At 37.2% G+C, this 21,222-nt stretch overlaps 1 protein-coding gene across 1 annotated transcript in view; it reads left to right on the top strand.

Moving 5' to 3' along the window:
- UTRN (utrophin) overlaps positions 1–21,222 on the top strand; it is a 419,780-nt gene that overhangs the window by 294,744 nt on the left and 103,814 nt on the right. The gene's annotated exons all lie outside the window — the stretch shown is intronic.

Raw genomic sequence — 21,222 nt, 5'->3', positions numbered from 1 at the left:
TTCTGAAACCAGTTTGAGATGCTTTCGGTATAATCACAGAATCTTCTCAGGTTTCCTTGATTTCTCTGTGATCTGTTTTGATAAATTGTACCAGTAAGAAGAAACATACTGTATTTAGCAAAGCTGTTCACTTGTCATTCAAGGTGTGGAATGGAGCTTGCAGGGATTACTCCAAATCTTTTAAGAATCTCTTTACATAACTGACACTTTTACATATGAATTTTGTGCAAGTGCTAGAGAGTTTTATCCTCTTTCATTGCGTGTTCTCAAAGGGCAGAGTCCCCTCTGCACCATTGTTTTGGAGAAGACCGAACATATTTCTGTGGGGTTGCCTGTAGTTTATCTAACGGGAGCATTAGTTTATGATGCACTCCATATTCTTAAATATACAGTAAGAGAGAGACTGCTGTCACTTTAAAATCCTTCTGAAACTTTGTCTGCATTTGCGGGCATGGGCTGGTGAAGAATCCGTTTTCTGTTACGGTTATCTTCATCTAGATCCTGATTCTTGTTGCTGCAGGCAGACTCTTTAGGGGAGAAGAATATTTATTCCAGTTAACTCCTGAACTATTGGATCCTCAATCTCTTGTTATTGCAGCCAGTAATCCACCCTAGGAACTTCAGCAATAAATTGGAAAAATTGCGTTGCCATGGCAGCCGCCCACTCCTGTTTTCATGCGGATTCTTGAGATTAAAGGCTAGGCTTCTAAATGTATGTACAAAATAGGGGAGGGAATGGGATTCTGCTTTTTCTCATATTTTTGTTAGTTTTCCCATTTTTGTTTTGTTGCTTTTTTAGAATGCAGAAGAAATGAAAGTGTAGGTATTGGTTTAATGGACCAAGGTAACCTTGCAGGGGGTGTTTTGTTGTTTGTTTGTTTGGTTTTTTTTTTACAAGAACTCTTAACCTCAGCTATTAGGTGTTCCTAGAAAGTTACCATACATCTGTATCTTCTGACCTGGGTTTCAGTGAATTTCTCTCATCCAGGGTGGTTAGTCTGTGGGGCTGGGAAATTGCTAGGAATGTTTTGTTTTCTGAAGTTCTGGTCTTTCAACTTTAGCAGCCAAATGGTGTCTAAACCTAAAATGGTGCTTAAATATTTGGAGCTTTCTTTTTAGGAAAACTACTGGAGGTTGGTTGTGCTAACACGCGTTTCCTGAAAAGTAAGTTCAGTGTTGTGCTTCAGAAAGGTGTCACACTAGGTTTAGGATTCCCGCTCCTACACTTTCAGCTGCTAGAGGTCCTTACGTACTACTTACAGATCTATCCAGACCGGTTAGTTGTTACGGGGAAAAGAAGATTGGGTTTTTTCTTTTAATCAGATTTGGAACCTGAATCCTCATCTTGAGAGGCCAGTAACATGACTCCTGTTCTAGCATCACTTAAAGTATCGTCAGTGGTTGTCCACATCAGAAGGCTCAGGGTACTCTGAGCGTCAATAGTAAGGTACAAGTACAATTCCTCTATATAGTGCAGTGCTTGATAGGCCTGCAATGTCTGCAGTCGTTCCTCACAGAGTTACTGAGATCACTTTGTTTTAATCAACAGTTTTACTGCATTCTGTTGAGCATGGTATAATTTAGATAGAAAGTATTTGCTTGTGTGAGGTGGCTGTTTCTTGCTTGTGGGGTTTGGGGTTTTTTTGGTTTGTGTTTTGGTTTTGGGGTGTTTTTATAGGCATCTCATTTTGGAAGGAGTGCAATGTTGTCCTCACTATCACCCATTTGTTACTAACAAGCTATTTTACATGCTTGGTTGCTCATCTTAAAATTTACTTCCCTGTAAAGCGTGAGGACATTTTAAAAGCATCCTGTACAAACCCAAAGATTTCTCGAAGGTCCTTTCTATCTTGTTGTTTAATGGTGATGTAACGTTATGTCAGGGCTAGTAGTGAAGTGACTGTTTTCTGAAGTGATTGCAAGCACTGTATATTAACTGGCTGTGAAGCTTTGTAGCCCGCTCTGCCGAATAGAGAATACGCATGCAGTAACTTCTGTGACATGAGCAGCCTCTTCTGGTTCTGCAGTGAATGAACATCAGCCTTAACTCTAGTTTTTGATTGTCAGAGATGCCGTACTATTACTGACACGTGGTTGTGCTAATGATAGATGGCTGTTGTTTGGGTATCCCTATACCCTGTTTCTCTGCAGGACAGATTTCAGGGGCATATAGGAAGCTGCATAGTTCTGCTGAACTTCTAGCCAACGCGGGCTGTTACTTAAATGAACAAGCATAGCCTGTAGTGAGAGAGAACATTTTAAAGGTCTTCTCAAAGAACTTAATAGCTGCTGATGCTAGTAGTTTGTTTATTTTTACAGTATGATTTTCATCATTTAGACCTTTCTTGTTAAATGAATATGTAAATGGGGAGGGGAAAAAGTATTTATGCCAATGTTTGATGGTATAACTCAATAAATCAATGGTATTTCCCAGTTAGTTTCATAACATTGGTGTTGGCAATTTTGTTTTTGCAAACAAGTACAAGCTGCTGATGCTAGTAGTTTGTTTATTTTTACAGTATGATTTTCATCATTTAGACCTTTCTTGTTAAATGAATATGTAAATGGGGAGGGGAAAAAGTATTTATGCCAATGTTTGATGGTATAACTCAATAAATCAATGGTATTTCCCAGTTAGTTTCATAACATTGGTGTTGGCAATTTTGTTTTTGCAAACAAGTACAAGCTTTAGAGACAGTAGTAAATTAAAGCCATAAATCATTACGTAAATGTTCCGATACATTTATTTTCACTTTTGTTTGGAGTTGGAGTGAGTTTTATACATTCCTTCTATATTATACATTCCTTCTGTATTACTAAGTATTTTTTAGTCAAAAAGTCCTAACATAGGTAATACAATAGATTAAAAAAACCACAGTAGACTTCTCTCCCTTGAAGCAGCTGGTTTGCAACTTACATGCTTGAAGAATTTCCAAAACCTAAAGTAAAATCTCTTGACCAATGTGTATGATTTTATAAACAGTCACTTTAAAATTCTGTATTACTAAGTATTTTTTAGTCAAAAAGTCCTAACATAGGTAATACAATAGATTAAAAAAACCACAGTAGACTTCTCTCCCTTGAAGCAGCTGGTTTGCAACTTACATGCTTGAAGAATTTCCAAAACCTAAAGTAAAATCTCTTGACCAATGTGTATGATTTTATAAACAGTCACTTATAAATGCATACTATTATAAATGTGTGATTCACTTGGGTGTAAATTAAAATATTCAGTACCAACAGAGACTTCAGTGATTTGAATCAAATCATTACTTTTAATGGTGTATTTTTCATTAAGTCAGTGAAACAGGTCAGCAAGAATTTAGGATTAGCAGTAATAGAAGAGAGAATAGTAAATGAGATTGTTTTAAAGAAATTACTGGAAAAAATACATCATTTTTCAGTTAAATATTACTTCAGGTCATCTTCTAAAAATTTTCTTTTTTCCCCCTTGCTCTAGGTTTTATACAGTCTATATTCATTCACCTTGATATGAAGTCTTCATTTTTTTTTTTTTTTTTTTTTAAAGTTATGGCAGTTTGTACATTTTCTCTTTCACTGTTCCATCTCCTTTTTGAGTGATGAATCTGCCTTAGAGGAGATAGGCTAGAAGTTTGTGTAAGCATTCACTACCTTAAAGGGATCAGATTCCAGCCAGGGAAGAAACCCTCCGACTGAACAAAATGCTAAAAATACAACATTTTGATGCTCTGAAAGAAAAGAGGGAAGACTGATGTGAAAATATTATCATCAGATAAATGCAAGGGAGGGGGAGGGTGTCATTTTTAATTATCGATGGTGTCTGACAGGTGTGCCCCGTGCATTCTCTGCACATGATTTTTCATCTGGAGTTTTGAAGCAGAGGGACACTGTGCAATGCTTCACGCTGACATCAGCGCTGTGGCTAGTGTATGCCATCACGCTGGGTACGGATGCTTTCAGGAGCCTCGGTGCCTGAACAGAAACAAGCTCCCAGGCTCTGACTAAAAAGTAGACTCCGATAACCCTTTTTGCCCCTGCTGCAGTAGTGACTCAGAACCCTCTAAACTGGGAGGAAAAATTATTACTGAACAATTGTAACCTAAATATTGTATCTGAGACGTAGTATTTTCTAAGTCTAATAGACTTTTTCTAGAGCGAGGTGCTTAGTAATCCTGGCAGCTTTTTAGTATGAATAAAAATGAACGAGAACTTGGGATGATATATATTTCTTTTAATTGTGAGGATTTAGAAAGTTTCTAGGCTTGAGTCATTAAAACAGGCAGTGCTTAGCTTTCTTACATAGAGCACTATTGATCCGTTGATTCATTTTCAGCAGTGCTTTTAACATATGTAGAAATCTACATATTTTTCTAATTACACAGAGAAGGGAGATGTATATTCATCATAAGGATTGGAGAGTTCTATTTCAATATTTTAAAATTTAAGTCTATTATGCTTTTGACAGAGAATTTAGCTCCAAACTGCTAATGATTTCAAGTTCGAGACAGAAAGTGTAGCTGACAGAAGCACTGTTTGGTTACTTGTCAAAAGTGCCTGGAGCTAATCTACTCCTGTGAGGTTGACAGAAAATACTATTTTAATTTTGTTTTTTTCATTGACATTGTAAAGCCTGGTGATGCTCTTTTGGGCTGTTGGAAGAAAAAGAAAGTTGAAGGAGGCTACTCTGAGTGCTACGTAGGTAGCTAGAAGGGAAATTGCAGAAGCATGCAGGATTTGGTTTTTTTTTTTTTCCCCAAAGTCTTACTTGAGTGGCACAAACTGGAATGTGTTGAAACTGTGCACTTGTTTGTAAATATAAGGCTGTATTTACAAATTATAACCAAGTCTGGAATTAATAAAACGTGAGGGAAGAGGGAGAAAAACAAAAAGTGAAGAATAGTTGCATATAGTGATAAAATCCCCGATACGGACCTCTGCTCTCGGAATAATGAATATGCTCATAATATCCTTGCTAAGTGAGCTTCAACAGGTGTTTGGGTCCAGGTTGGTTTAGTTGAACAGTGTGCTTTTTCTTCTACTGGAATTGTAGATGGGAAAATACATAATCAATTTCTTTGTGTATTTTGGCATGTGTTCCCATAGTTGAATTCCTGGTGTCTCTCAGAGGTTTGACAGCTGTCTGTTAGTTAGCACCGCTTAACCTGCACTTAAGAAACTTCAAGTGTAGCTTCTCCCCTAGGCAAATACCTGAGTACTTTTCTTCACCTTTGGCCAACAGGCATCATGCCCTTGCCCTCCTCTGTGTGTGAGGGACTTGCCCACATCCACAAACAGCTTTGGTTCTTGGCACTGCTCTTGTGGATTGAGTTCAAAGGTGTAAATGTTGGATTTGGCATGTGAGGCCTTGGGGGGGGGGGCGGTTCTAGAAGTTGTACAGAGTCATACGTAGCCTTATACAGTAGTTTAATGTAAAGCATGATCAGTGTCTGCACGTTCTGCTTTGTTTCTGTGGCTGGTCCCAGAGCCGCGGAGAAGCCGTGCCATCAGCTGGGTGCATGCGCACCAACCCCACGCGGTAGGCTTCTTCCCCAGAGAAGAAGTAGGAGGTGTAGGAAGCACTGAAAATCTGACAGACTTCCAGTGGCAAGGCAAATCTGTAAAGCTCCATACGGCTGAGGTTTTAAAAAATTGAGAGGTCCTAAAACCAAACTGAAGAGGGAACAGCATCTTACTGGCGGAAGTATTTTCCCTCGCTAAGGAGTGTTTAAAAAGGTCTGTCTTTATTAGTTCTCCATTCTCTGTGAGTTCCTGATGGTCAAACTATTTTCATTTTTCCTTTCATACATAACAGATAGGTCACGTCTATCCAGCAGTGCAGCACAGATACCTATGCTAGTAACAAATTAGTTTTTCAACAAGAGAAATTAGCCTATGTAGACATCTAGCTGACAGCAGTTGTAGTGCTCTTGCAGCATATGCAAACTTGGGCACTTTGACATTGCATTACTTTGTTCTGTTTAGATATTCTCTATTTAGTTCATTTTTTGGATATGAGGAGGAGGATGACTCCCATACAGAATTTGAAATTCAGTGCTCCCATGTCTGAGTTAGGTACAGTCCCAGTTGTGGAAAGCTGGGAGTGAGGCACTTGAGCCCAGGTTCAGACAAGTACTGGGGTTTTTTTCCTTCCCTAAGGCAGAAACTTCCTTTATGGCATTGGTGCTTCATCATGCCTCATTTTAGTGTCACAGATGTAGCATAACATTTTTGCTACATTTCCTGAACTTGGAAAGGAATGTTTTAGAATAAGCACGTCTTTAATGCTTATGAGGTAGACAGTACATAGATGAGTTTACAAAATTGAAAAGGTACAATGATTTTCACCCATTCTGTCTTATGGATGTGTTGTTTGGCTTGTTCTCTGAATAATGAGGAAGTAAAGGAAATACAGAGCAAATCTTTGCATTTGACTGACATCAGTCATTCAAAGTATGAAGGACGTTGGGGGAGGAAGAGTACGTAAGCTTATGATCAGGCTGCCATTGCCACTGCAGCAAAGCTATCGTAACACCTTGACTTTCTGATTAACTCGGTTTGCATCCTTAATATTATGTGTACTTTAAATGAAGCTATTACTTTGGTAGTGACAAGATGATCAGTGCTGAACATACACAAATATAAGCTAGCCGAAAAGATGCTTATAGACTTGTGCATACCTAACATATCCATGTCAAAGGGCTACACTGAAAAACTGAGCTAAACTCTGCTACAGCTTTTCTTCTGTGAGAATTGCTAGAGGTGCCCAGTGATGCGCTATGATGGTACTAGCCTTTCTTGGAGAAACGAGCCCAATGAAAGGTTCCTTGAAAACTGTACCTCTGATATTCAACACTTAGTTTTTTGTTGGCATTCTGCAAAGATCAATTCATTCTGCAGTGGTGCTTCATGTCTGCCTGCAGGTAGTATGGGAACTGACCACGTAGCAGCTTCTCCAACACCAGCAATGTGCAAGCAATCAGCATTTTTCTCTGTCGTGCTGTATTTGTGATGCTCGGAGGTGGCTCAGAGCTCAGATGCAGTGGACAGAGCTGAGCAGAGAGGAGGTGATGTGTACGGGCAGAGTGAAACGCGCCACAGAGTCTGAAGCTACAAGGCAGTCATGCTTGGTTGAAATTACTCATTTTCAATAGGTCAGCATCATTTGAGATGATTTTCTGATGATCTTGTACTCTTCTGTATGAGCATGCAGATAATGCCTTCCGACATTTCTGGCTGCTAAGAGATTCTTAGTCCGGTGAACATAGTTGCTTAGCTGCAGTTACTCAAACCCCTTTTTCACCCATGTCTTCCTACTTACGCTTTTCATGGTGGTGGTGCAGCAGCACTGGAAGAGGAGGAATAAGTTATTTATCTTAACACTGGATGTAAAGCTGTGGAGTAAGCTTACATGAAGGAATGGCTGGTAGTAAACACAGCACAGTATATCAAACAAACAAACAAAACCCCGTGGTATGTAAAAACAAAGGTACTTTTCTCACTGGAGAGAAAATGAAAGAACAAGTGCAGGGCAGATGTGAATCACATTGCTTAATGCTATCCTGGAAAACATTTGGGTACTAAGATGATGTGTGTGGTCTAAGAATATATAGCAAATAAACATGCTTACCTCATTTTGATTATACTTGTAGATGAATGCAAAGAGATTTCTAAGAAAGCAATGACTTCTTTCCTGAGTTAGAAGCACTGAAGCTAGAGCACCTCATTACTAAATACAATATAAAAGAACTAAATAAGTGAAATTCCCTTACTGTTTTAAATCTGTATTTATGGTGTACACTTTTCGTTAAGGGTTTCTGGGGTAAGGGACCAGGGTATAGGTGTCTTGCTGCACTGCTTGTTTGCACGTTTTCACTTTTTTTTTAATGGCATTAAGTTGATATTTACATTTCTGGGAAATATTGTTATAGCTATGTCAGAATATTCTTTGTTACTCCTAACGGCAACCAGTCACTAAGACCAATTCTAGTTTTTGGTTTTAAGACATTCCCTGTGTTGGTTCTCAGTGTTATTGTTTATATCATCAGCATTTTACTTATTGCTTCTATTTCTCTCCATAGCTTTACTAGGTAACTTTGCCATGGCATACACTTGTTTCTAAGTATTGAGGACTAAAAATAACAATTTCATGGTATGCATTTTTTTTCCTTCTTAATGAGAAATTGTTTATGGTTTCAAATTCTTAGTTTCTAAAGAAAAAGAAATCCTTTTTAATACACACTGGTTTCACTGCGTGTAAAATATTTCAATTCTTTGCCTGAAGAGCTTAAAAAAAAAAAAAAAAGCTTTTCATACTGGAGAAACAAAAGAGACAAAGCAGAGAAAGGAAATGAAGTGAGTGGACGTAAGTAATAAGTCTTGTGATCTGTCTGATGTGTCCGCCTTCTGTGGGAAAGTATGTGTGGAGCTGAGTTAACTTTAATATGCCTTGCTTCATGGGAATATGATTTTAAGTACTAGTCTGTTTCGGTTGCAATTCACTAATTGCCCCCAAATTAGTGTCAGTTATATTAAATGACTTCTTTCTCATAAACGGAAAGCCACTTTGTAGTCCTCCAAAAAAACGGTTAATGACAACATTTGCAATAAGGTTCAGTAGGGCCTTTTTTTTCCCAAATTAACAATTAATCATTCTTACAGAATTATTTTTAATCAAGGAATATGGTTTATGCAAACAGCTATTATAAGGACTTGTGATGGGGAAAAATAAGGCAAAGATTTCTCTTTAATGTCCATGGATATTTTGAAGAACTTTCCCTGGATTATTTGAATTTCCATTTTTTTTTCTACTGGAAAAAAGATTAAGTTAAAATCAAATAACAAACTCAGTTGAATAGTAGGAGGGCACAACCCTGTAATTGGATGATTTAACACAATTTGCAAAACACTGACAATTTTCAAGCAGGTTTACCCAATGTTTTTTATTAATATATGTATACTGAATGCCCAGCAATGTTTTAATCCTAGTTTCTTATTGGTAGGGTTGGCTGAAAGCAGCCATATTTTTTTGCTTATCTGCTTAGTTTAATTTACAGCTGGGTTTTCTGTTATTTTTAATGAGGCATTGTTAGATCACCCATTTGAAAATGCAAAGACCTAGCAAGGCCGTTGTGTTGGACAAGTTTGGTTTGCGGAGGCAGAAGCGTAACTAATAAAGCGATACAGACTATTGCATGCTGTGACAAGTTTGGATGTTCCCTGTTTGACGAGGGGCTAAAACTCCCACCTGAAGTTCTGTTTGTTATTTGTTTTCGGTGTGATTCATGATGAGGGAAAGTCCTCTGCTACTTAAAACAAACAAGTGCGCGCGCACACACACAACGCACCAAAACCCCCCGCTAAACCCACCACAACTATCTCGTGATACCTGCCGCATTGCTGCTGTGCCATAGAATATGTGACATGTTACAGCTGGGGCTTGCTTTTTTCTTCACCTTTTTTCTTTTTTTCTTTTAATGCTGTGGCCTTGTACGGACAGGACACAGGTGTCAAATTCTGCTTTTTCATGTTCCTGTAACTCCTGATGGCAGCTAGAACCAGCTGAAGGAGGTGACTAACCAGAGGGAAACAGTCTTGTTGCCCTTAAGGTATTCCTTCCTCATGTCTCTCCCAAATACGTCTGGAGAATTGTCTGGAGTAGAATATTTCCCATCTCAAACACTGCTTATTTTTTGCAGCGGTGGTTTTACAGTAATTTTTCCCTACTGAGTGGATGTTGGAAATATTAGCACATGATCCAGAGACAGGAAATTTTGGAGAAGTGACCAAAACCAGAGATCCAGTATAATCTATCATATCACAGTAAGCAACTATGTGGTATAAGCTTTACAAACACTCTGTCAGTTTAGGTAGTTTTGAAAATGGGAAGCTAGAGCGGAAAAGTGGAGAGCAAAAAGAGACAAGGGGGGAGAAGTAGACCTTGGTGATGTAAAATAACCAAGAGAGAAATGATTAGGGAATTAGGGAGAGGGGAGCATCTAACACAAACCATGAGATAGATCGTGGTGCAAGCATAATAAGGAATTGTAGTTTGACAGGGGAAGACTGTCTGGGTTGAGCTCTGATAATTTTGAGTAATTTTTTTCCCTACTTTGAGCATCATTCGGTTGACATGACTTTTGCAGCTGGTCCTTGTGACACAGGACCTTTCTTCTGAGCCAGTGTAGCTGCTTTTCTGCTGCCTGTCCCTGACTCTCTGGTGTTCTGCTGCATAGGGAGAATCCATCAGTAGAGGACAGATTGTTGACTGTTTAGTAATTATTCAGCTGCCTGTCTAGACCATTTGCTTCTGAAGAGAAACCAAAGTGACTCTTTCTAAGAAAGAGTAATTAGCTTTGACAAGTTTTCCAGTAGCAGTCCTCTGTCATGTATGCATACATGCATACATACACAACCGAACTCCAAAACCGGAACAGGAACATTAGAGGTAGTCTCACATTGCAACTGGTCTCTAGCATTTTGCTGCTTTAGCATTCAGCTGGGCTCTGGTGCCTGTGCTTCCTCCTGCAGAGGGAAATATTCCTCCCCTTACGCAACTGTCAGACAGGAGATGCTCCTCTGAGCATCTTTGAAAAATGCAGAGGAAATTTTAATCACCGAAAATGAGCAAAAGGTGACCTGAGTTTAACTACTCTTAACAACAACAGTGCTTGTTAATGGTATTATCATCTCAGTTTGAAGCAAGAATCTTATGGCCTGTTAACGCTGACAGTTCATCAGTGCTCAGTAATAATACAGGCTAAACAAACCCAAGCCTGTCTGGCAAGCAAAGAAAGAGGAATTTCTCTCTCTTATGTTGAAGAGGTAGATGGTTACCATTGCATGGTGCAGGGAAGTAGTGCAAGACACTGCAGATATACGTGGTTACTAGTGCTAATAGAATATTTGAGTGCTCTTGCTAAATTAAGTAATAAGCCATTTAATATGCAGCAGTTGTTCTGTGTGTCTTGTGTCAGGCTGGAGGCATTGCGTGTTTAGGATGCATAAAAAAAAGATAATGCTTTTTTTTTGTTCTTTATCCCTCCCCCACCTTTCCCTGTGAGTATTTTCTGATACAAAAAGCAGAAGTCATACTAGTTGCTACCCATAAAGAAGAGACGCAAATTTGACACTCTGACAGTGTTTCCACCATACCCTCATTTGTTGGGGTTTATGTAACTGAGCAGTAAAACTTGTCCAAAGCTATACTGTTATATGCTATGCACTGCACAGTTTCACAGTTTGAAGCTAATTGGAGTTAGCATCGAGGACACAAATTTCCCTTGCTTCTTCAAAGGAGGTAAAACTTTGATGAAGACCGTGGAAGAAATCTAACTTCTGTTCTGTAGATAGCTCTACGAAACAGTTTCATCTGAAATGAAAGGAAGGATCCTTATTTTGATGATATATTGCCTTGTCTTGAAGGTTGATTTTTAGAGAGTATAATCTCTTTAAATGCCTTTGAAATAGACTCGCTGCAGTGCTTTATTTGGCATTGTACAGTGATGTTTTCCTACGGGGTTGTTTGGGGTTTTTTTGGGAGACAATTTAAAATGGCATTGTGTCTTTGCTGATTTCTTGGTGTCAGTCCCCTTTGTCTGGACACCAGTTCTTGTACATGTTACAATAAAGGTTCTGGTTTGTCCCTAAGTTTCATATATGCTGTTGTCCTGTTTCTGACAGGAGGCAGTAGCAGAGGTTGGGAGGATAGGCAAAAGAAAATGGAGGAAGTAGAGAGGCTTACTTCTCTTCCCACCTTCTGTTGATCAGAGATGTACATGAATGCTCATGATACTTCTGTTGGATTACAGAATCCTCAGAGACTGTGTCTTCAAGAATCTGAAGCTGAGTTCTTCATGAAAATCCATGATGTGTTTTTCCCAGAGTTGCATAGATAGTGAAGTTTATTCGAATTCCATATACTTAAAGGATGGAGAATTGTCTTAAAAATTACTGACAATTCATTTTCATGCTAATTCCACAGATACCATCAAATCACTTTTGTTTTCTCCTATATAGGAAGATGCCTTCAGTTTGTATATGTTGCCAATATTCAACGTTAAACAAATCCTTTGTACCAATAGGAATGATAGATGTTTTTCACATATTTCACATAAAATGGCAGAAGGTCTCTCATTATTTCTTTTGGCATGCATATCTAAAGCATCATGGTTGGTGAACCTTTTTTTCTTTAAAACCATTTTAATTTTCACATATTTCACATAAAATGGCAGAAGGTCTCTCATTATTTCTTTTGGCATGCATATCTAAAGCATCATGGTTGGTGAACCTTTTTTTCTTTAAAACAACATTTTAATTAAAAAAAAAAATTGAGTTCACAGATAGTAAAAGGTTGCTACTTTTGTATTTTTACAATAAAAACAGTTTGTGGTAGCAATGGAAGCCAACAAATTTTCCTAAAAAGAAGAGGCTGCTTTGAAGATGGAGGAATGAGGAGACTGTTGGGGTTTCCTGCATATACTGTTTCCATTTGGTTGGCTTTGGTTTATGTTTTGGGTTTTTTTTTTAAGTGTAGTCCAGAGTTTCTAGATCACATACGTTAAAAGTCTAATAGTTATTAGAAGGTTGAGCTTCTTAAAGCCTTTGTATCTCATGTCAGATTTTTAAATCACTTTTGCCATCTAGTCACTTGTAATGGAGAAGCCCTTATTAAAGTAGACTCCATGTCCTGCTCAAGTGATTGAGACAGGAGAGGTGGTATAAATTGATTTTGCTCTAGATCTGGTTCTGTCCTTTCAGCTAACTGTAAAAATATATGAATTACAAAATAATTGTGAAGTGATTGCTACATCACAACCTGTCATCTTGCTAGTCTGCTGATATTAGTCAATGACAAAGCAATACCCAAATGCCTGAAAGGAATGACTGGAAATGCATTATTTGTTAAACTGTTCATTTTTAAGTTGTTGGGTTCTTATGGGAATATATCTCATCCGCAGCATTTCTAAAACCAGTAATGAAGTCAAGAATAAAATGCAAAGTTTCAAATTGCTGTTCAGTTTTCCTTATCTATGGGTTGGTGCTTAGGTGTGCCGTTCCTGAAGTAGTAAGGAGCACATCAGTACTACATAACCTGATCTTTCATCAGTGAGGCAGAGCATTTGCTGCCTGTCCGGCCTCAAATGCATTTGCAGAGTGGTAACTGTAGGACTCGAGGTCTCATTGAGCATATTACTGTTTTGTAATTCAGTGGGGCACAATAAACTATTTTACAGCTGTATGTATGTGTGTTTGTGTCCTACAAAAAATCCCTGAAAATATTTCTGTGGACTGCATAGGTGATATGTAGATGGCATTTTCTTCTCCAGTTTGTTTTGAACCTTGGCCTAGTGTTCAAGGGTAGTTCACTTTTGAAGTGCTGTTATTTGGATCTGATCTAAAGTGGAGGGTTTGATCATCTGTAGTTGTTAAACACAAGCATGTGTGTTAACATCACAACTTGCTGGTTAGTCCTTTTAGTATGAACTGTGTAATCTTCTTCTTCAGGAAAAATCCAAACCAGAAGTTGCATGTTCATTTCTCTTTCTGCCCTGCAAACCTAGGCATGACTTTCCTCAGAGTAGGTTTAAAAAAAAAAAAAAGTCTAGTCTTTCAAGGTTGTTGATACAGGATGGTTGTCATGTTTCCATAGTAGAGGTTGGTGGGATTAATTTTCTTTCACCAAAAGCACATTGTAGTCCTTTGATATAAAACTGAATGTGTATTTACAAGCAGTTTGGCATTTGAAAATTGGTTCCACTGCTAGCCGGATGATTACTGCTGTTGTGTAAAAGTAAATACTTTTTTCCATCACCCGAAGAGTGGAAGGCTTCAAGAGCTTCCCTCTCTGTCTCTCTGTCAGACTCCGCACTCTGACTCAGGCATTTTTGCTGTCTCTGGGGTGCAACCTATATTAATTCTTATATTAAATCCTGATTAGGTATGTTAAACAGATATTTTTTTCTAAAAGCACTGTTAAAAACATTACTTTTTTTCCTGTGCATAGCAATGTAAAACAAGCCTGTTTTCATCTGCTTTTTTTGTGTAGCTTTATTCAAGCCATCAAATTTAATGATTCTCATGCCCTTTTTTAGCTGTCACATTGCAATGGCTTTAGACCAAAATATGGTCAGTTAGCTTAGTAACTGGCTGGGTGAGCAAAAGTAGTGTTGTATTCTAGCAGGTTTTGTTCTGTTTTGTTTATATGATACTTTTCCCCCCCCCATTAAAAAACTAGAGCACATAAAAACAAAAGAAAAACAGATTGCTGTCCCTTTAACAGTCCTGGTCAATACTGTCATTGAGAAGCGAGAAAGCTTAGCCATAGAAAGGACATCCCTTTCTTGGTACAGTGAAATGCGAAGTAAGAGTTGAATATTCAAAAAATGGCTTTCTTGAAGAAGGGAAAAGGACCCAACAAAGCAAGTTCAGTGCATATGTGCTAAGTGTAGCAAATCCATCACAACAGGGTTCCACTAACCTTTTTGGAGAAATCCAGATGGCTATAATTCTGAGGATTTCAGTAGTTCATTCAGCAGGGGATTTGTGTTAAAACACTGGGGTCTGTCTTTTTGGATTACTTTTGTGTAAAGAACAATAATCATATATTTTTAGAAAAAACTGTTTTGAAGTTAATGTCTATGGCAACAGCTCAGGGATGCACAGTGTGGTGTTTGGGTTTTTTTTCCCCAACATAGTCCCAAATCCAATTAAAAAAAAAAAAAGAAAAAAGCTGCAAGCATTCCATGCTTTCCAGTGCCTAAGACTACGCTCTGTCAAGCCCTCCAAACTTCTCAGGGCAACCAAGGCTTGGTTATTGTTGACCTAGAAACACAAATAACGAAGTCTTATTTCAGTGAGCTAGGAAATACGAAATCCAGTTACATAAGATCATTGGTGCTGGAAGACATATTAATGACCATCATTATGCCTCATTTTTTGTAACCTTTGCTCAATTAAGCAGTGCCTCCCTTCATCCCTAGTTGGATTTAGATCCTGTAGCATCTCTAGGGAATGCAGGACTTGCAGCAGTTCTTCCTTCAGAAAAGACTAGAGAGGTTCTTTCTTGGCAAATCATTAACTGTGTGAAAAACAATTTTTATTTTCATTTTTAAGAAAAAGTGTAGCCTTGTCCTCTTTAATTCAAGAATAGCTTTTTAATGTCTTTTTTGATGCAATCTGTATGAAAATTAAGCTTACCTCTGCCATTACGATGGATTCTTTTCTAGTGCACAAAGGAGTCCTTTCAAAGTCTCTGCAAGGTTATTGTAAGTGAAAACTTTCCAAATGGACTTCAAAACGTCTTTTTCTGATTTTAAAATGCTGTTAGAAGAAAATGAAGAGAATAGCCTTACCGTTTTTGAACTACTTTAACAAGTTCAGAAGGAGGTCAGTTACCCTTTCTTAATTAAGGTGTCACCACATAAATACACAGATGCAGTTTGAGATTGTCATTTTATTAGTTTTTAAAATGTTAGTAACAGCTTCATATTTCATGTCTGTAAGTCTGAACAGCAGATGATAAAGCATACTTTCCATCCTCTATATCTTTGGCTGTACTTTGTAAAGCACTTTGAGAATTAGTTACAGATGCTTATTTCATGTAATGCATATCTATTAATGCATCTACAGAGGTGGGTGATATTTTTGGTGAATAGCCATGACCACATGCACTCATCCATAGACCGGAGTGGGAAGGGAAATTATCAAGGGACAAATAGTCTCAGTGAAGAAATACCCCTATTTTTGGCCTGAAGCATCTTTTTTGATAAATCAAAGGGAAAGTCTTAAGTAAGCTAACATTCGTTGGCCTCTGGTAAAAGATCTGGCCTCTGGTATGCATAGTTTAATTCTCTCTTTTGCCTGCATCTATGCTCTTATATTCCTGTCAATTTAGTTTCCCGGTGCATGCAGGCAAGCAAGGAATTTGCTATGGATGTGACTTCCAGGTCTGCTCTCACGCTGAACCCTAGTAGTTGCCACCCTATTTGGACACTCTGTATTGCCACTACGGCAATAGAGGTAGCAAGCGGTAAATGGTAAACTGAGAGACAATTTAGGGAAATGCAGCCTTCGCCACTCACTTGTCTTTGGTCCTTTTTGAGAAGTCTTTTGCAAGTGACGTGGGATAAACCTCCAAAACTTAAACTTCTGTTTAGATTCTTCTATTTTAAAAAAATGAATCTGAAATGCTCAATATATATATTTATTACAGAGACAAACAGCTTCCTCTTTTTTTTTTTTTTCCTCCACTCTGATCTTTGCCTTCCTTTCCTTATTCTGGTGTTGGTCACTGTTTGTCACTGGTTATCAGAACATGTAGGATTGGGTCTCATCTTTGAAGTCCCATGTGCTGCACGTGTCTCTGTCTCCCAGTATTAATGGTCGTATATTAGGCACCATCTTTCTTCATTATTTCTTTTGCCACGTAGATTAAGTACGAAGTAATAAGTGGTAAATGCATGGTGAGATGCACCATCTCAAATTAAATATTGTTCTTTATTTGAAGGTATTCTGTATCAGCTTGGGTAGATACGTTATAAAACTGACTTTCACGTAGAGTTGTGTCAAGAGACCAAAATACTTACTTTTGAAACTTTATGTATACATGTGATATTAAATAGCGTCTGTCGTGAAGGAGCAGCTTTTAAACATGCTACGCTTATTTTCTTTCTAGTTGATTCTTTAATGATGCAGACAGCTGGCAGAGACTTGGTCACAACCTTAATCTCTGTGTGATCTTCATAAACAATTCCTCTTTCCATTCTTCAAGTTTTCTCAATCATCCTACTTATTCTCCCCAGCCTATTATATGCCAGGGATGATTTTTTCCATTTCATTTTAGTGTATAAAAGTAACAGGAGTTTTTCAAGCACCGGCTGCAGAATAAAGATGACTAAGTAATTAAATGCTACCGGAGCTGCTGATTGGCACATAAAGCTACAATGCGATAAACTGATAGGAGTTACAGTAACGTGCGTCTTTACTTCCTTGAAAGAGTGCATAATGAGACCTGATTTAAATATGTTCTGTTTTTAAGGAACATCCTAAGTGTTTTCTTTGAAGTTAGCTTTACCTTCATCTGTTGGAACTGTTAAGCTGATCTGCTCCTTGAATTATTCTATACAGGCCTGTACAATTCAAAAGAGGAGAAAAGAGGCTGTAAATCAACAGTGCATAATTTTGGAAGCCCACTTACTATGCTATAAAAATAATTTTAAGATGCAATTGAAGGAAATGGGTGCTTACAGGATACACTAAACAGTGTAAAAATTCATGAATTTTTCTAGCTTTCTAATTTTTCAAGAGTGGAAAAGGCTTCAGCTAAAAAGCATTCCCTACAGAAATTTTGGAAGGCCTTGGTTTTAGGCAAATTCCTTGTCTATAAATTCAGACAGTAAGTTAAAAAATGTTAGCTTGTAAGAAGAGTTAGTTTTTATATTAGAAATCATAAGCATCTCTAATGAAGAAAGGGCAAACGGGTTAGATTATCTTGGTATAACAGAACAAATGGTATATAATTTCCTAAGTTATAATGGGAAAAACATATGTTTCACACTTACTGAAAGAGGAACAAATCTAAATGGAGAGTAAATCATTGGGTAATGGTTGTAAATCAGGGAGCTAACACTTCTTTGTTTTCTTCCCTGAGAGGATTGTGTTAGTGGGGTCCTGTGTTAATCTGCCATCGTCAAGTAACTTGAAGGATGTCCCTCATACCTGCAAAATGAATGCTACCATGCTGTTCGTAGTTGCTTTGTGTGATGCTGCATAAAACATTTCAAGAGTGTAGTTTTGTGAGCCCCTGTCCACCTACCAGTGGAATAATTCTTTCAGGTCTCAAAGGAGGATTTTTTTAATTATTCTTGGCTAGTATTATTTAAGGTCAGCTCTGAAAACTGTTTGTGCTGGCACTGCATCAGCACACCAGATTTTAGGTTTCCAGGTTTCTTTTCCCTTCTTTTATAAGAATCAAGAATGTCTAAAATTAGTGTTGGTTTCTCCAGGAATCTTTAAAAAAATCCATGTCCTGGTTTATGTAGGAAATAAGAATGAATTTTCAAATGCAATAAAACTGTTGGAAGTGTAGACGTTGGATTTGGTAGTCTCTGTCACCTGTCAGATTACTGAGGGAAGCGAAGCTTGCATTTTAAACCATTACCTAAAATATACAGTAATTGTACAATTTAGAATTGTAGTATGAAATATAGTGGTATGAATTACTGCCAAAGTTGCATACAGCCCCTTTTTGTATGACCAATATAGCTTTAAAATATCATTGTACTTGTATAAATATAAAGGAGCATCATGTGGGGAAAAAAAGTGTACTATCTATGTGCTCAGTGTTCAAAATTTCATTTTGCGCTCACATCTGCATACCCAACAGGACTCAAAAAATACTTGCATCCACGTGTTTACCTTATTAGTGGACAGTTTCAGTGACAAGTTTCAAGGTGCCTCTCAAGTCTTTTGCCATACCTTCACTTATTATTTATTTCATCTATACCAAAACTCCAGTATTAATTTTCTCCTAATTTTCTCCCTGAAAAATATAGCTAGCTACGGGGGAAGAATTCTCCAACTACCAAAACCTGTGCTACGCTCAAAGCTGTATGAATGCTTTAACTATTTTAGTCCTTAATGACAAACAAGGGGGAATGAAGTGACACAGTAATATACTTCTCTACTGCAAGAGGTGCATCCATTCTGAGTAGCCATCAGGGAGGTATCTTTTGCAAAACTAAATAAAACACCAAAATACATGACTGCACTGCTTATTATATAAAAATCTTTAATACAATAATCAAATTCAGTATTGCAGCTTTTACGTTCCTTGCTGGGCTTTTTATGGCTTACTTTTACTCTGTAGTGTTCTTGTAGATGTGGTTTTTCCAATGAAATCTTTCTTCAGTCCACTCAAGACAGATGATATTTGAGTTCAAGATTAGATTTATAAGTGGGTTTCTTTTTTTTTCTGTTGCCTGGAAGGACAAGAGGGTATTATGGATACATTTGGTTATTCTTGAATCATGTACTCTCATTGCTGTTCTTGCTTACTGGCAGAGAGAGACAGGGAGATATACTGAGTATTGCTAAGAAACAAGGAATAAAGTTATGCAAGTCTGAGTGGCTGTTCCAAAAATTATTTTTGCATCTGTGGCATAAGAAAAAAATGTATAAACCATGATGTAAGAAGTCTGTGGTGTGCTCAAGATACTCTTCTTTACTACTAAATTATTTCAATATTATTATTTCATGTGCAAGGTTTCTTTCATGCTAAAAGATTTCTTTGTCAAGGTGTATTAATAAGGAATGCCTTGGATGACTTAGAGATGATGGGCCAAAGTCTTAAAATCTTTGTGTTGTCAACCTCAATTTGAACAGCTTCAGTGGCAGGGATGGCGGAGGGGGACAGAGAATTAAATCCAAGGTCTCTTAGGTCAAACTTGATTGAAGTTTTATTGAGGGTGATCAGGAGAAATTGATGAATACAATATGTGAAGCTAAACGGGAGAGACGCAGCAAAAGAGATCCATCTGTAAATTATTTCTAACTGCTGAAATTTCTTAGTAGGCTCAAAATGTGTCATAGCCTCCTTTTTCTTGTATGCTTTGGAAATATTTGGGAAATTGCATGGAGGAAAAAAAAGTAATTCTAGAAAGTTTCATACTTCACACTGAAGTAAAGTAATCACCCCTCTGTTTCTGACAAAATCTTTGGAATTAAAAGTTAAGATTGTGTTTTAATGATGCATCCCCACAGGCTCTACTAACCAAAAGCTTTTTAAATGGGTAATTTTTGAGCCTTAATTGCACAGTAGTGATAATGGCTTCTTGTCTTCCTTCTTTCCTGAAACAAATTCCTGCACAGAGAATAATTTCATGATTTGTAAAATATGGATGATTTTGAAGAGTCTTATTCTAATTTGTGTTATGTGAAATTAAAATATTGATACATACTGTGCTGATTTGAAGGGATTCTTCAGGAATGTTGCTTTTACAATACTTAGTTTCTGTACAAGGGATTCTTCAGGAATGTTGCTTTTACATTACTTCAGTTTCTGTAAAAAAAATTTTTTTTTTTTTATACAAAGTAGGGCTTGGTTTTTGAATTACAATTTTTGTTTCTTATTAAACATAGTCTAAATTAAATGCTACAAAAAATAGGGCTTATCCTTATTGTTATTATTGCTATACAAAAGCATGTAGAGAGAACACTTGTGAAGAGTTTTTTGTATAAAGACAATAGTTAATGGTTACTGAAGATAGGACTGTATAATGCAAGTTCCTAAATGTAATGGAGGTTAGCATATTTTTAGTGATCAGTTTTTGTTGGGTTTTGGTTTTTTTATTTAATTTTGAGCAGAAGTAGAGTGGGAAGGAATGGAAGGATTTGGGAAGATGAGGAGGATAAAGGAATAAAGTGGGGGAGAAGGGGCAAAAAATAATATCTTGCCTCCTGCTAAGCTGAAGTCAAGAGGTAGGTGTTTTTTGTGTTTGTGGCATCAAGAGACTTACTGATGAGAAGGATAAGGTCACATTTGCGAGACTTTCATGGTAACTGTTTTTCACAATTTTCTGTAGTGCAAAGCACTCGTTTTGTTTTCTAATGTGAACACTAACTGCTTTTCTTGAGCTGGAATGGGGCCTGAGCAGATTGTGTCAGCAAAATAAGCCTTGATTTTGTAATTAGAGCTAAAAAATATATTGTAAAAATTAACCATAGCATTTTATTAATGTTTAAAGTATCTTATTTTGTGTTTCTATTGGTGGAAAGTAATATAAATAAAACATGCAAAGTAGTTTCATTCTAGGTGGGACAGATTTATACTTAAAAAATGGAATGGAAGAAAATGCTTTATAAGAAACATTACAGCTGATTACTTACGAACGCTTTTTTTAAAAAAGGGTGGTTACACTTAACCCTTTTAAAAAAGTTGTAAATGCTTGGTAACAAAATATCCTGAAATTAATTTCCATTAGCATGAAAACATCTTAAAAGAAAATTTGATTTTTTTTTCTGTTTACAAGGCTCAATTGTTTCTGCATAATAAGGCTCAAAATATTTTTGGCTAATTTGAAGGATGTTTTTTCAGAATGTATTCTCATTATAAAAGTTCTGGTTACGTATCGTCTAAGTTTTAAAAATTTTAATAAATAGGAGACACAATAAGAGGTAGCGTTTTCTAAGGAATGTAAAGTACTGTTGCAATTCTTTTTAGCAGTGTGAAATTATCTTCTGAAG

This window comes from Aptenodytes forsteri, unplaced genomic scaffold (genome assembly GCF_000699145.1).
Source record: "Aptenodytes forsteri isolate BGI_AS27 unplaced genomic scaffold, ASM69914v1 Scaffold357, whole genome shotgun sequence".
NCBI classification, from domain to species: Eukaryota; Metazoa; Chordata; class Aves; order Sphenisciformes; family Spheniscidae; genus Aptenodytes; species Aptenodytes forsteri.
This window is presented reverse-complemented; position numbering and strand designations above follow the sequence as displayed.